Consider the following 14,167-nt stretch of genomic DNA (forward strand, 5'->3'; position numbering starts at 1 on the left):
AGGAAGACATTCGCAATAAAATGTGTATTTCATATGCAAACACATAGGCACCACTGCTCTGGGAAGCAGAGTGAAGTGGCCAGGTGATGCTGTGATGTCCCCAAGCATAGAATTGCTGCTAGTGGACAGTTCTACGGTGACGTTGAGAGAGCTGATTCAAATACCAGAAGTGGCACAATTACTGGTAACATGATTTCATGAAACAACCAAGAGCTCCTGGAATTTCCAACCAGTCAGAGGAGCACATTTCCTTATTTCACTTTGTAATTGTATCTTTGCATAATTCAGTTTATATTAAAACTGTGCAAAACACTATATTTAAATGTAAAATAGACTTAGACTCTAGAATTGGAAGCTTACAAACAGATTTTTCACTTGTGCTAGCTGTTCTGTGGGACATTAAAAAGTAGTGCAGGACATGGAGCAATTTTTTATTGGGCAAGAGTATTCTTCACATTGTGGGTCATAAAGCATCTTTCCCCTCCCCCCATCTTCACCACTAAATACAGTATTGCTGTCTGACTTTTGTCATAGTCAAAGGAGATGGCTGGCTTAAGAAGATATACACAGTGGAATATTACTCAGCCATAATAAAGCATAAAGTGAAAGTGAAAGTTGCTCAGTTGTGTCTGACTCCTTGTGATTCCATGGAATTCTTCAGAATACTGGAGTGGGTGGCCGTTCTCTTCTCCAGGGTATCTTCCTAAACCAGGGATCGAACCCAGGTCCCCTGCTTTGTGGGCAGATTCTTTACCAGTTGAGCCATCAGGGAAGCCCAATAAGATACTGCCATTTGCAGCAACATGGACGGACCTAGAGATTATCACCCTGAGTGAAATAAACCAGAGAAAGACAAATATTGCATGATGTCACTTGTATGTGGAATCTAAAAAACAGATACACATGAATCTATATACGAGACAGAAACAGACTCATAGGTATAGAAAATGGATTGATGGTTATCAAAGAGAGAAGAGGGGGAGGAATAAATTAGGAGTATGGGATTAACAGGGATAGGTAGATAACACCACAGACTCTATGAACGTGAATTTAAGCAAACCCTGGGAGACAGTGGAAGGTGGAGAAGCCTGGTGTGCAGCTCTCCATGGGTTCCCAGAGAGTCTGACATGACCTATCAACTGAACATGGGGTTAACAGACACAAACGGCTTTATGTAAGCAACAATAGATAAGCAACAAGGGTTTACTTCTGTCTGCCCTCTGGAGGATGAGGATTGAGGCCTGTGCAAGCTTCCTGAGGGACAGCTATGGGGAAAACTGGGTCTTGCTCTGGTGGGCAGGGCTGTGCTCAGCAAAACTTTAATCCAATTGTCTGTTGATGGTGAGGCTGTGCTCCCTCCCTTCTCAGTTGTCTGACCTGAGGCCACCCAGTCCTGGAGTCTACAGGCTCTATGGTAGGGCTATTGGCGACCTCCAAGAGGACTTAACGCCAGCATGTATCTCCCAGGACTGCTGTTACCAGTGCCCTGTCCCTGAGGTGGGCTGCTGCCCACCCACACCTCTGCAGGAGACCCTCCAACACTCATGGGTAGGCCTGGCTCTGTCTCCTGTGGGGTCAGTGTTTCTTTCCCCTGAGTCCTGGTGCACACAGATTTGTTTGTGCCCTCCAAGAGTGGAGTCTCTGTTTCCCCCAGTCCTGTGAGGGTCTTGTAACCGAATCCCACTGGCCTGCAAAATCAGATTCTCTGGGGATTCCCAGTTCTTGGCCAGATCCTGGGCTGGGGAGCCTGATGTGGGGCCTACAACCTTCACAACAGTGAGAGAACTTTGGTATTACTGTTCTCCTGCTTTTGGTTGCCAATCCAGCAGGTATAGGATTTGATTTTATTATGATTATGCCCCTCCTACCTACTGTTTCATTTCGGCTTCTCCTTTGTCCTTGGATGTGGGTATCTTTTTTTGTGGTGGGTTCTAGTGTCTTCCTGTTCAACAGCTAGTTGTGATTTTGGTGCTCTGGCAGGAGGAAATGAGTGCACATCCATTATCTTGAACCAATCTGTAATAAGGATTAACTGTAGAGCACAGGGAACTATGTTTAATATAGTAACCTATCATGGAAAATAATCTGAAAATGTATGTATAATGGAATCACCTTGCTGTATACCTGAAAGTGACACAGTACTGTAATTCAACTACACTTCAGTGAAAGAAACAAAAACACCCCTGCAAGCTTCCATAGTGTCCAGCAGAAGGTGGTATCGGGTTGGCTTAAAGGTTTGTAACATCTTATGGAAGGGAAAACTTGTGGAAAATTAACCTTTTGGCCAAACCAGTATAACCGCGGTTGAAAACCACTACTCTGTGAGAAGGGTGTTTCACTGTTTCCTGTTTCTAGGAAGATCTCCGTAGTCTTGGGGCTTCCCAGGTTGCACAGTGGTAAAGAATCTGCCTGCCAATGCAGGAGATGCAAGAGACTTGGGTTTGATCCCTGGGTCAGGAAGATCCCCTGGAGGAGGGCATGGCAACCCACTCCAGTATTCTTGCCTGGAGAATCTCATGGACAGAGGAGTCTGGTGGGCTACAGTCCACAGGGTCGCAAAGAGTTGGACACGACTGAAGCAACTGAGCGTGTGCATGTATAGTTATTTTTAGTCCCTATAGTTTCTTTGTATTTTGTTACTGGAGGAGATGTTGGTCCAGGTGCAAACACTGCAGCAGAGGGTCCCAGGCCCCAGGCTGTCTCAGATCCACCCACTGGAGAAGCATCTTATAAACTCTGCCAGTAGGAGAAGATGAAAAACTCTGCTGGTTACAGAAGCCACACAAAATCAGTTCTGACATTTCCTAAGAGAACCACACCCAGGTTGGTGAATGAGAGTGAGGGCAGGAAAATGGAGACTTGTCCAGTCAGGTGGTTCTGACTCCTCTGACATTTAGAAGCGATGTCGCCTTACTCCTAAGGGTATGGTGAGGATTCTGACTCAGGCTCAGATAAACCAGTAAGTTTAGAGGTCATTATTTGGTTTCTGGGCTTCCCAGATGGCGCTGGTGGTAAAGAACCCGCCTGCCAATACAAGAGATGTGAGAGATGCGGGTTTGATCCCTGGGTCAGGAAGGTCCCCTGGAGAAGGAAATGGCAACCCACTCCAGTATTCTTGCCTGGAGAATTCCAAGGGAAATCTCTGACCTAATTCTTTCAACTTACCCAGCACTTGGATCCACCAAGGAGGCTGAAGGTAGGTTAGGTTGAGGCTGCTGAGTTTGTCAGGAGAGGAAGAAATGATAAACACAACTGGCCAGGTCAGCCACATGAGGCAAAACCCTATGTGGTGCTTCAGAATTAATTAGAGGAGCAGAAAAGTTATTAGCCTGAAGTAACCGAGGAACGCCATGCTTAGCATGCATGTCCTGAAGAAGTGTGTAAAGGACGATCAAAGGAAACCAGAAAATGAAGTAGCAGTGAGGCTGAGCATTAGGCTGAGCATTTATTAGAAACCTAAATTTTTTAGTGCAACTCTGTATAGACTGTAAAGGAGGAAATAAACTGACCAGCTTAGAAAAAAGATTTTTTTGGTCAAAATTAACTTTATTTCTCAGTTTTACTTCATCAGCATGTGGTAAGAAAATTGGCACACACAAAAAGTATACTGACATTGGGTCTAATTAAGATGCTTCTGGCAAAGTGGTAGGAAGATGAAAGTAACAAAGATAAGCATAGAAGCTTTTTTTTTTCTTCTTTTTGCTGCAAAAAGTTTTATTGTTTCCATTTGGTCCAAAGCTTGAGAGAGGGCTCCAGGATGTTAAAAAGCCACCGAGTGGCTGCAGACAGGGGCTTCAGGTAGAAGCCTTGACATTAGGCAGTGCTCCTCAAAAGCCCTGGGCTCCAGAGGCTCCTGGTTGTGTTGGAGGGTGAACCTTTGGAAGAGCTACTCACCCAGTCTGGCTTGGGGACCAGCCAGCCTGCGGAGGTTGTTCCAAGTGGTGCCCATCTTCTTGATAAGTTTCACTTGCTTATCTAGGGCATGTCTCTCCAGGAAGTCAGAGAGGTTGAGTCTGCATGGGGAGAACCCAGGTCTTGCAGATCCAAAAGGGCTTGGTCCAGGTTCTTCTCCATGAGAAGGGTGGTCTCCATTGCATCCTGGATTTTTACCCCAGTCATCTTGACATGGCTTCTGCACGTCCTGGTAGAGGGCATGACCGCCATGTTGGTTTTGCATTTTCAAGAGATGCTTGGTGCCCCGGTGCTTCTTCTTGGCCAATTCCTGGAAATAATGGCCCATGCCTCCAGAACCACATTGTTGTGGTTGAAATAGAAGTCTGGAGAGAGGTAGGTGTAGGCGGCTTGCAGATGCAGGTTCACGAGGTGGTGGTTGACCATGGCCTCCACTGGGTAGAATAATTCTGATGAATCTGGGAGCTGAGTTAAGCTCAAAAAATGGCATTGGCTTGTCTAAGTGTTCCAGGAGAGCGGAGTAGCTGATTCCGAAGGTTGCAACCAAATTAAAGGTTGAAGGGTGATGGGAGGCTGGAGCAAGGGGCATCCTTGGGTCTGTTTGCCCAAGCAGTGTTGAAGTAAGAGACAGTTAAGAGGGACTGCCAAATGCACAGCATAGAAGCTTTATAAAATTTAATTCTTTCTATTGAAGTATAGTTGACTTACAATGTTGTGTTAGTTTCAGGTATGCAGCAAATTAATCCAGTTTTATATGCATATGTTTTTAAGATTCTTTTCTATTTATATCATTACAAGATACTGAGTGTAGCTCCCTGTTCTATACAATAAGTCCTTGCTGTTCATCTATTTTACGTATATTAGTTCAGTTCATTTGCTCAGTCATGTCTGACTCTTTGTGACCCCATGAATCGCAGCACGCCAGGCCTCCCTGTCCATCACCAACTCCCGAAGTTCACTCAAACTCATGTCCATCGAGTCGGTGATGCGATCCAGCTATCTCATCCTCTGTCGTCCCCTTCTCCTCCTGCCCCCAATCCCTCCCAGCATCAGGGTCTTTTCCAATGAGTCAACTCTTCACATGAGTGGCCAAAGTATTGGAGTTTCAGCTTCAGCATCAGTCCTTCCAATGGACACCCAGGACTGATCTCCTTTAGGATTGACTGGTTGGATCTCCTTGCAGTCCAAGGGACTCTCAAGAGTCTTCTCCAACACCACAGTTCAAAAGCATCAATTCTTCAGCACTCAGCTTTCTTTATAGTCCAACTCTCACATCCATACATGACCACTGGAAAAACCATAGCCTTGACTAGACGGACCTTTGTTGGCAAAGTAATGTCTCTGCTTTTGAATATGCTATCTAGGTTGGAGTAAGCGTCTTTTAATTTCATGGCTGCAATCACCATCTGCAGTGATTTTGGATCCCAAAAGAATAAAGTCTGACACTGTTACCACTGTTTCCCCATTTATTTCCCATGAAGTGATAGGACCAGATGCCATCTTTGTTTTCTGAATGTTGAGCTTTAAGCCAGCTTTTTCACTCTCCTCTTTCACTTTCATCAAGAGGCTTTTGAGTTCCTCTTCACTTTCTGCCATTAGAGTGGTGTCATCTGCATATCTGAGGTTATTGATATTTCTCCTGGCAATCTTGATTCCAGCTTGTGCTTCTTCCAGCCCAGCGTTTCTCGTGATGTACTCTGCATAGAAGTTAAATGGTATAGTAGTGTGTATATGTCAATTCCCAAACTTCTACTTTATCCACCCCACCCTGTTTTCTCCTTTGGTAAACATACCTCAGGTCTGTGTGTCTGTGAGTCTGTTTCTGTTTTGTACATAAGTTCATTTGTTTCGTATTTTAGATTTCACGTGTAACTGATACCATGTGATAGTTGTCTTTCCCTGCATTGACTAGCTTTAAGAGAGGTTGCAGGTGACAAACACTAAACAGAAGGAACATCAAAGGGACTATTTCAGTATCTGTGTTCTTATCCATAAATAACACTGATTCCCTTCCATGTTATGAAAAATAATTGTGAGAAAATTTATTTTTTTAACGTTAAATTTTTCTTTATTGATATATAGTTGTTGGTTTCAGGTATACAGCAAAGTGATTCAATTGCACATGTATGTATTCTTTTTCAGATTCTTTTCCATTGTTCATTGGTAAAAGATACTGAGTATAGTTCCCTGTGTTACACAGTAGGTCCTTGTTGTCTGTCTCTTTGTATATAGTAATCTGTATCTGTTAAGCCCAAACTCCTAAATTATCCCTCTCACCCTTTCCCCCTTTGGAACGATAGGAAAACATATTATTTTAAAAATGGGTATTCATTGTACAGTTTTTTAATATGGAAAATTTATTTGGCATTTAAGATAATCTTCTCAACTATTCTTAGGTAGATGTGGCTTAGATAAGGTTTTTAAAAAAAATAATTTTTGTTTATTTATTTTATTTTATTTTGAGTGTGCTGGGTCTTCTTTGCTGTGTGGGATCTTCTCTGGTTGCAGCGATTGGGGGCTCTTCTTCGTTGCTATGTGCTGGCTTCTCATTGAGGCGGCTTTTCTCATTGTGGAGCATGGGCTCTGTAGTTGTGGCCTACAGGCTTAGTTGCTCCACAGCATGTGGGATCTTCCTGGACCAGGGGTCGAACCCATGTCTTCTGCATTGGCAGGCAGGTTCTTTACCACCCAGCCACCAGGGAAGCCCAAATCAGGGGTTTTTAAGCAGGGTTGCTGTGCTGTGATTCATGGGGTTGCAAAGAGTCAGACAAGACTGAGTGACTGAACTGACTGACTGTGCCTCAGAGACATCTGGGGAGATTTTTTAAAAGAGCCTTGGCCTCAACCCTAGACCAGAATCAGAACCTGGAAGAAGTAAGCCTGGAAATCTGTGTTTTTAATGGCTCTAAAAGCTTGCCAGGTTGTTCTAACATGCCTTGGCTTTGGAAAGTATAATCTTGGATGACGTTCCTACTAGAGCCTAGTACAGGGTTATTTCACATGGACAGCTATTGGCTTCTGCAACTCTTGTCCTCTTGAGTACACTTTCAAATGAATAAAATTTTAAAAGCCAGGGTAATTTCTCTGGAAAAATAAAAATAGATGATGGTATTCTTCTGCCTAAGAATTTCTGATGACCTCTCATGGTTCTTAAAAAAAATTCCAGGTTGCCAGTGTTCTGACCTGATGTTCTCCAACATCTTTACTGCTCTCTTGCTCCTCATTTAGTTGGCTTGTTTCCTATTCCTCAGCCACGCCAGTTATGTTCTTCCTGCTCTTTCTCCTTTTTCTGCCCAGATCCAGTTCCCTTAGACTTTTGCATGATTGGATCCTTGTTTGATTCTCAGCTCAAATGTCAGTTTCTCAGAAAGAACTTCTGTAACCATTTTCTACTCAGTCACTTACTAGCATGTCATTTGATTTGATTTTCACCTTGTTTTTGGTCAGTTGCTAAGTCATGTCCAATACTTTGTGACCTCATGGACTGCAGTATGCCAGGTTTCCCTGTCCTTCACTATCTCCTGGAGTTTCCTGAAACTCATGTCCATTGAGTAGGGGATACCACCCAACCATCTCATCCTCTGTTGCCCCTTCTCCTCCTGCCCTTAATCTTTCCCAGCATCAGGGCCTTTTCCAATGAGTCAGGTCTATGCATCAGTTAGCCAAAATATTGGAGCTTCAGCATCAGTCCTTCCAATGAATATTCATGGTTGATTTCCTCTAGGGATTGACTGGTTTGATCTCCTTGCTGTCCAAGGGGCTCTCAAGAGTCTTCTCCAGCACCACGATTCGAAAGCATCAATTTTTCAGCACTCAGACTTCTTTATGGTCCAACTCTCACATCTGAACCTGACTACTGGAAAAACCAGAGCTTTGACTATACAGAACTTTGTGGACAAAGTGATGTCTCTGCTTTTTAATACACTGTCTGCTGCTGCTGCTGCTAAGTCACTTCAGTCGTGTCCGACTCTGCGACCCCATAGATGGCAGCCCACGAGGCTCCCCCGTCCCTGGGATTCTCCAGGCAAGAACACTGGAGTGGGTTGCCTTTTCCTTCTCCAATGCATGAAAGTGAAAAGTGAAAGTGAAGTTGCTCAGTTGTGTCTGACCCTCAGCGACCCCATGGACTGCAGCCTTCCAGGCTCCTCTGCCCATGGGATTTTCCAGGCAAGAGTCCTGGAGTGGGTTGCCATTGTCTTTTTTGAATACACTGTCTAGGTTTCTCTTAGCTTTTCATCCAAGCAGCAAGCGTCTTTTAATTTCATTGCACTTATTGCTATCCAAAATTATTTTATTTGTACATTATATAGCTCCCCCACAGAGGATGAGATGGTTGGATGGCATCACCGACTCAATGGACATGAGTTTGTGTAAGCTCCAGGAGTTGGTGATGGACAGGGAAGCCTGGTGTGCTGCATTCCTTTGGGTCTCAAAGAGTTGGACACAACTGAGTAACTGAACTGATATAGCTCACCTCTTAGACTTTTAAATATTACATTGCTTCTGAGTCTGAGGCTCCAATAACAGCACATGGTGGCTGTTGAGTATGTATTTAAAAATTAGATGGAAGAGTGCAGCTCTTCAAATATCCCATGAACAAGAACAGCAAGTTTTAAGCTTGAAAGAATAGCCACTTAACAGACTTGACACCCAGAAGTCTAGCATCCAGAGGTTCTCTTTGGAAATATCCATTCTGTACTTTGTTATTAGAGACATTAATGTTTTACTGGGTTGGGGAAGGCATAATTAAATAAAGTGAATCTAATAGTGTCTTGCCTTTTTAGGGAATAATGGCAGAGTTAAGACTTGGAGGTTAGTTTCCTCTTAAAAATTCTCATGCTGGAGAATGAGCTCTTGAATACAATTTGAATTTCATTATGAGCAGAATAGAACAAGAAGAGCTAGATAATATAGGAAACTGTGTGTACAGTTCTCTGCTGGGTGTGCATGTCAGAAAACAATGAAATTAAAAGAAAAAGTATAACAGGAGACTTTCAAGCTTCTGTAATATCGTCACAGATTCGGAGTTAGAAAAGTAATCTTACCAAGTTACACCTTCCGCCTGTCTCATGAACCAGCTCCCAGTGCTCAGAAAGCCCTGAGAGAATACTCTTACCTAGAAATTACAAGGCTGTTGATGATGATAAGGAAATGACATTTTTCAAGTTTCAAGGCTTAAAAAAAACTCTCCAGGCTAGTAACCCTTCAAATGACAGAGAGATAAAACACTATAACATGTATTCCAAGACAAATTCAGCAGGTAAACCTCAAGTATACATGCAAAACAACTTAGAGCTTTCTAAACTAATGATACTGGACTTAAAATCATATCTTTAAGTTTTTATAATTAGACCTTTTAAATTCTTATAACAAAACTTTATTTAGTTGAAACTAAATAGTAGTATATAAAATATGAACAGAATTTTAGTTTATGTCACTCATTGAGTTAAACATTTTGAAATGAAAGGATTAATTTGCTGAATTATCCCTTCAAACTTTTGCCTGTTTTCTCATTAACCATTTGATATCTTGATTTTTAAGGTCACGATCTGACATGAAGATAAACAGGTGGTATTGTGTGAGTGTGTGGGAAGTTTCTGCAGTCATGTCTGACTTTTTGTGACCCTGTGGACTGTAGCACACCAGTCTCTTCTGTTCATGTGATTCTCCAGGCAAGAATAGTGAGTGTGTTGCCATGCCCTCCTCAGGGGATCTTCCTGACCCAGGGGATCTTCCCAACCCAGGGGCCAAACCCACGTCTCTTAGGTCTCCTGTGTTGGCAGGCGGTTTTTTTTTTCTTTTTTTTTTTTACCACTAGCGCCACCCAGTTCAGTTCAGTTCAGTTCAGTCGCTCAGTCGTGTCTGACTCTTTGTGACCCCATGAATTGCAGCACGCCAGGCCTCCCTGTCCATCACCAACTCCCGGAGTTCACTCAGACTCACATCCATCGAGTCAGTGATGCCATACAGCCATCTCATCCTCTGTCATCCCCTTCTCCTCCTGCCCCCAATCCTTCCCAGCATCAGAGTCTTTTCAGGGAGCCCAAATAGGTGGTACAGTAGAGCTATTCTGAAGGAAGGACTGATGCTGAAGCTGAAGTGAAGTTGCTCAGTCATGTCCAACTCTCTGCCATCCCATGGACTGTAACCTACCAGGCTCCTCCATTCATGGAATTTTTCCAGGCAAGAGTACTGGAATGGGTTGCCATTTCCTTCTCTTGTATAGACTATTATATTATTCATCATGTAGTGGTCAAAACTTCAAAGAGTATTTTAGTTTTAATTTTTTAAATCAGTTTCTTTATTCTGCAATTTTTAGTGACTGTGTATATGTGTGTGTCTTTGTGTGTGTAGATGGGAACCAGTTTGGGGTTAAAATGGGCAAGTTAACATAGAGTCCTCATTACTTATTCTTTTATGCTCTAGAACCTGCCTCTCACTATTACCTTGAAATTAACATCCAAACAATGCAATAGGCTTGCTACTCTCAGCATGCCCTCCCCTTCTCCTATTCCGCATGCTCATTTTGAATAAAAAAACTTCATGTCTTTGGGTTACCTAACTATAGAAATACTCTTCTGCATATCATCTTATGCAGCATATACAAGAAGTCAGTGGCATTATTAGGCAGTATTAGAGAAAGACTTCAATGGCAAAGCCTCCTAACATTCCATAACTAACACAGGATGCTATCGTCTGCCTTGTAGAATGATTCCTTTAATTATCATTAAACTACCAGTGTCAAAAGAGAGAAACGTGTAGCTTAGACATTATGGGACTGGGGGTTCTGCCTTAAAAACCTGAACCAAGAGTCAAATTTCTTCAAAAATTTTCTATTTCTTTATAAAAATTAATGTGACTTGTGAATCATAGCCCATAATATTTTCATGTCTTTTTAAAAATAATAAAATTGCTTTTAAGTGACCATGAAACATAGTTGACATTCTAAACATGTGTACCATATTTCTGTATCTTTAAGCTTTCTTAAAAGATACAATAACCAGGACACGGAAGCAACCTAGATGTCCATCAACAGATGAATGGATAAGAGAGCTGTGGTACATATACACAATGGAGTATTACTCAGCCATTAAAAATAATACATTTGAATCAGTTCTAATGAGGTGGATGAAACTGGAGCCTATTATACAGACTGAAGTAAGCCAGAAAGAAAAACATCAATACGGTATACTAAAGCATATATATGGAATTTAGAAAGATGGTAACAATAACCGTGTATACGAGACAGCAAAAGAGACACTGATGTATAGAACAGTCTTTTGGACTCTGTGGGAGAGGGAGAGGGTGGGATGATTTGGGAGAATGGCACTGAAATATGTATAATATCATATATGGAACGAGTTGCCAGTCTAGGTTTGATGCATGATACTGGATGCTTGGGGCTGGTGCACTGGGACGACCCAGAGGGATGGTATGGGGAGGGAGGAGGGAGGAGGGTTCAGGATGGGGAACACGTGTGTACCTGTGGCGGATTCATTTTGATATTTGGCAAAACCAATACAATATTGTAAAGTTTTAAAATAAAATAAAAATTAAAAAAAAGATACGATAGCTATCATGGATAGCTATGTGACTGGCAAAATCACTGGTGTTTGTCAGTGGGCAGAGGGCCAGGACAAGGCCTGTTTTGATGGGCATTGAGTCACAGAGGAAGCCGTCAGCACTGGATGCTCTGGTTTCTCTCCCAGACTCCCTGTACCACATGTCCGGTGGAGAGACTGGGCTACAATATCTGTGTATGCACCTTGAGGGTGAAATAGGACATTACATTTGTTGACTTTGTGGAATCTCTATGCTTTTAAAGTAATTAGTTTATTTTAACTGGAGGATAATTTATAATATTGTGATGATTTTTGCCATGCATCAACATGAATTGGCCATAGGTATACATGTGTCCCCCCCATATGGAAACCCCCTCCCACCTTCGTCCCCATTCCATCCCTCTAGGTTGTCCCAGAGCAGCAGCTTTGGGTGCCCTGCTTCATGCTCCAAACTTGCACTGGTCATCTATTTTACATATGGTAATATACAGGTTTCAATTCTATTCTCTCAAATAACCCCGCCCTCACCTTCTCGCACTGAGTCCAAAAGTCTGTTCTTAATGTCTGTGTCTCCTTTGCTGCCCTGCATGGAGGACCACTGGCACCATGGCTTTCCCTGGTGGTGCTAGTGGCAAAGAACCCGCCTGCCAATGCAGGAGACGTGGGTTTGATCCCTGGGTTGGGAAGATCTCCTGGAGGAGGAAACAGCAACCCACTCTAGTATTCTTGCCTGGAGAATCCCATGGACGGAGGAGCCTGGTGGGCTATAGTCCATGGGGTTGCTGAGTTGGACACAACTGAAGTGACTTAGCACATGCTTTTAATCTGTGTGAATTCGTGATATTTTCCATTACTCCACTCCAATAAAAAATAGTAGATTTCACCCTAAATCTTACCTACAAGGTATAATAAAACTGGATGAGAAACAAGAATATGTTGCAAGGAAGATGCCGGATTTCCTATAGTGTCATGAGCTGCTCTGGCCCCTGTTCTTCTGAGAAGAGTGTCGCTTTAGGGTAGGATACAACCCAACACATTGAGATTCTTCAGAGTGGGGTTCAAATTTTCCACCAGGCACATCCAAGGAAAGTTTGTTTTTTCACCTCTGGGGAACGTGTGAAACATAATTTTTTCTCTGGCCCTGGTTGAAATTTGCGTTTGGATGTACCTTTGTTTTGAAAGTTGAAGAATTAAAAATAGCCTCTTCTATGTGGATTTTATAGCTTTTTATTATAATGTGGAAGAAATGGATGTTTTATTTTACTATCTCGGAGACAACATCGAGAAACAATAATTAAGATGTTAATACTCTAATGAAAACAATTGCATTTGACAGATATTTCCAGAAACTTAAGAAATTGGTATTCTGTAAAATTTACCAAACCAAGTACTTCACTTCCATTTTCTCACTTAATGCAGTTCATTACAACAGCATTATATATTGTCACTTCTTTGATCTCTGTTTCCTGTATGTGGAAATGGAGTCTGAAGAGGACACATGATTGGCCATTTAATCTTTGTTGTTGTTCAGTCACTAAGTTATGTCTGACTCTTCGCGACCCTATAGACTGCAGCATGCCAGGCTTCCTTGTCCTTCACTGTCTCCTGGAGTTTGCTCAGATTCATGTCCATTGAGTCCGTGATGCCATCCAACCATTTCATCCTCTGTCACCCCCCTTTCCTTCTGCTCTCAATCTTTCCCAGCATCAGGGTCTTTTCCAGCATCATCTTTATCAAGGATTAACGGAGGACTCATCTCACCATCTACTTACTGGTTTATGTCTAAGATCCATTATTCTATCCTACCCCAGCTCTAACACTTATTAATTCTGTGAATTTGGGTAATTTCTTAACCTGTGTGTTTCTTTGTTTCCTCCTTTGAAAATGGAAATAAAAATAGTGCCTGCTTTGAGAATTTGTTATTAGAGGATGTCATGCTCAATGAATCCATCTGGTGATACTGTTTTATAGGCCACCCCTGCCTGGAGATGACACATTGATTCACAAAGTGGTCCATGAGGCTGTTTGCATTCATGACCATTATAGATGGGGCCTGGCCTGGCTGTCAGCACCTCTGATGGTCTGTGATGTGTAAATCATGTGTAATATTGCTGAGGTGTAAGTCTCAGTTACAGGTATAGAGAGGTTAGCTTGTGGGAATGCTTAGTTGCTCATCTCTCAACTCGACTTTATTATTTCTTTTTATTGCTCTGCTGTCGATAGTTCATACAGACTGATACAATAACGACAATAACGTCTTGGGGGCTGTGTGTGTGTGTGTGTGTGTGTGTGTGTGTGAAATGGCTTTAAAACACATTGGTGGTTGACACAGGCAAGTCTGCTCACTGTTATGCGGCAGCCTGGATGTGGGGGGAGTCTGGGGAAGAATGGATACACATATGTGTATAGTTGAGCCTCTTTGCCATCTACCCAAGACTGTCACAACATTGTTAATTGCTATACTCCAATATAAACAAGAAGTTAAAGTATGTTGGTGATTGAAATGAAGAAGTCTTAAGAACTGAATGCTTAGTTCTTAGTCTTAAGAACTGGTGCTGAAGTCTTAAGAACTGAATGGATCTTAGGGAGAAAACGAAGCATTGGCTAAATTAAATCATGGCTTGTCAGATATAGTGCCAGTCAACACTTCTTTGAGTGAGTCCATTGTATTATCTTTAGGGAACCAAGACTAG

At 42.4% G+C, this 14,167-nt stretch overlaps 1 pseudogene; it reads right to left on the reverse strand.

Moving 5' to 3' along the window:
* Nucleotides 1-3,760: 3,760 nt before the first annotated feature.
* Nucleotides 3,761-4,377, reverse strand: LOC105002489 (annotated as a pseudogene).
* Between the last annotated feature and the right edge of the window lie 9,790 nt (nucleotides 4,378-14,167).

This window comes from Bison bison, unplaced genomic scaffold (assembly GCF_000754665.1).
Source record: "Bison bison bison isolate TAMUID 2011002044 unplaced genomic scaffold, Bison_UMD1.0 scf7180017864453, whole genome shotgun sequence".
Taxonomy (NCBI): domain Eukaryota; kingdom Metazoa; phylum Chordata; class Mammalia; order Artiodactyla; family Bovidae; genus Bison; species Bison bison.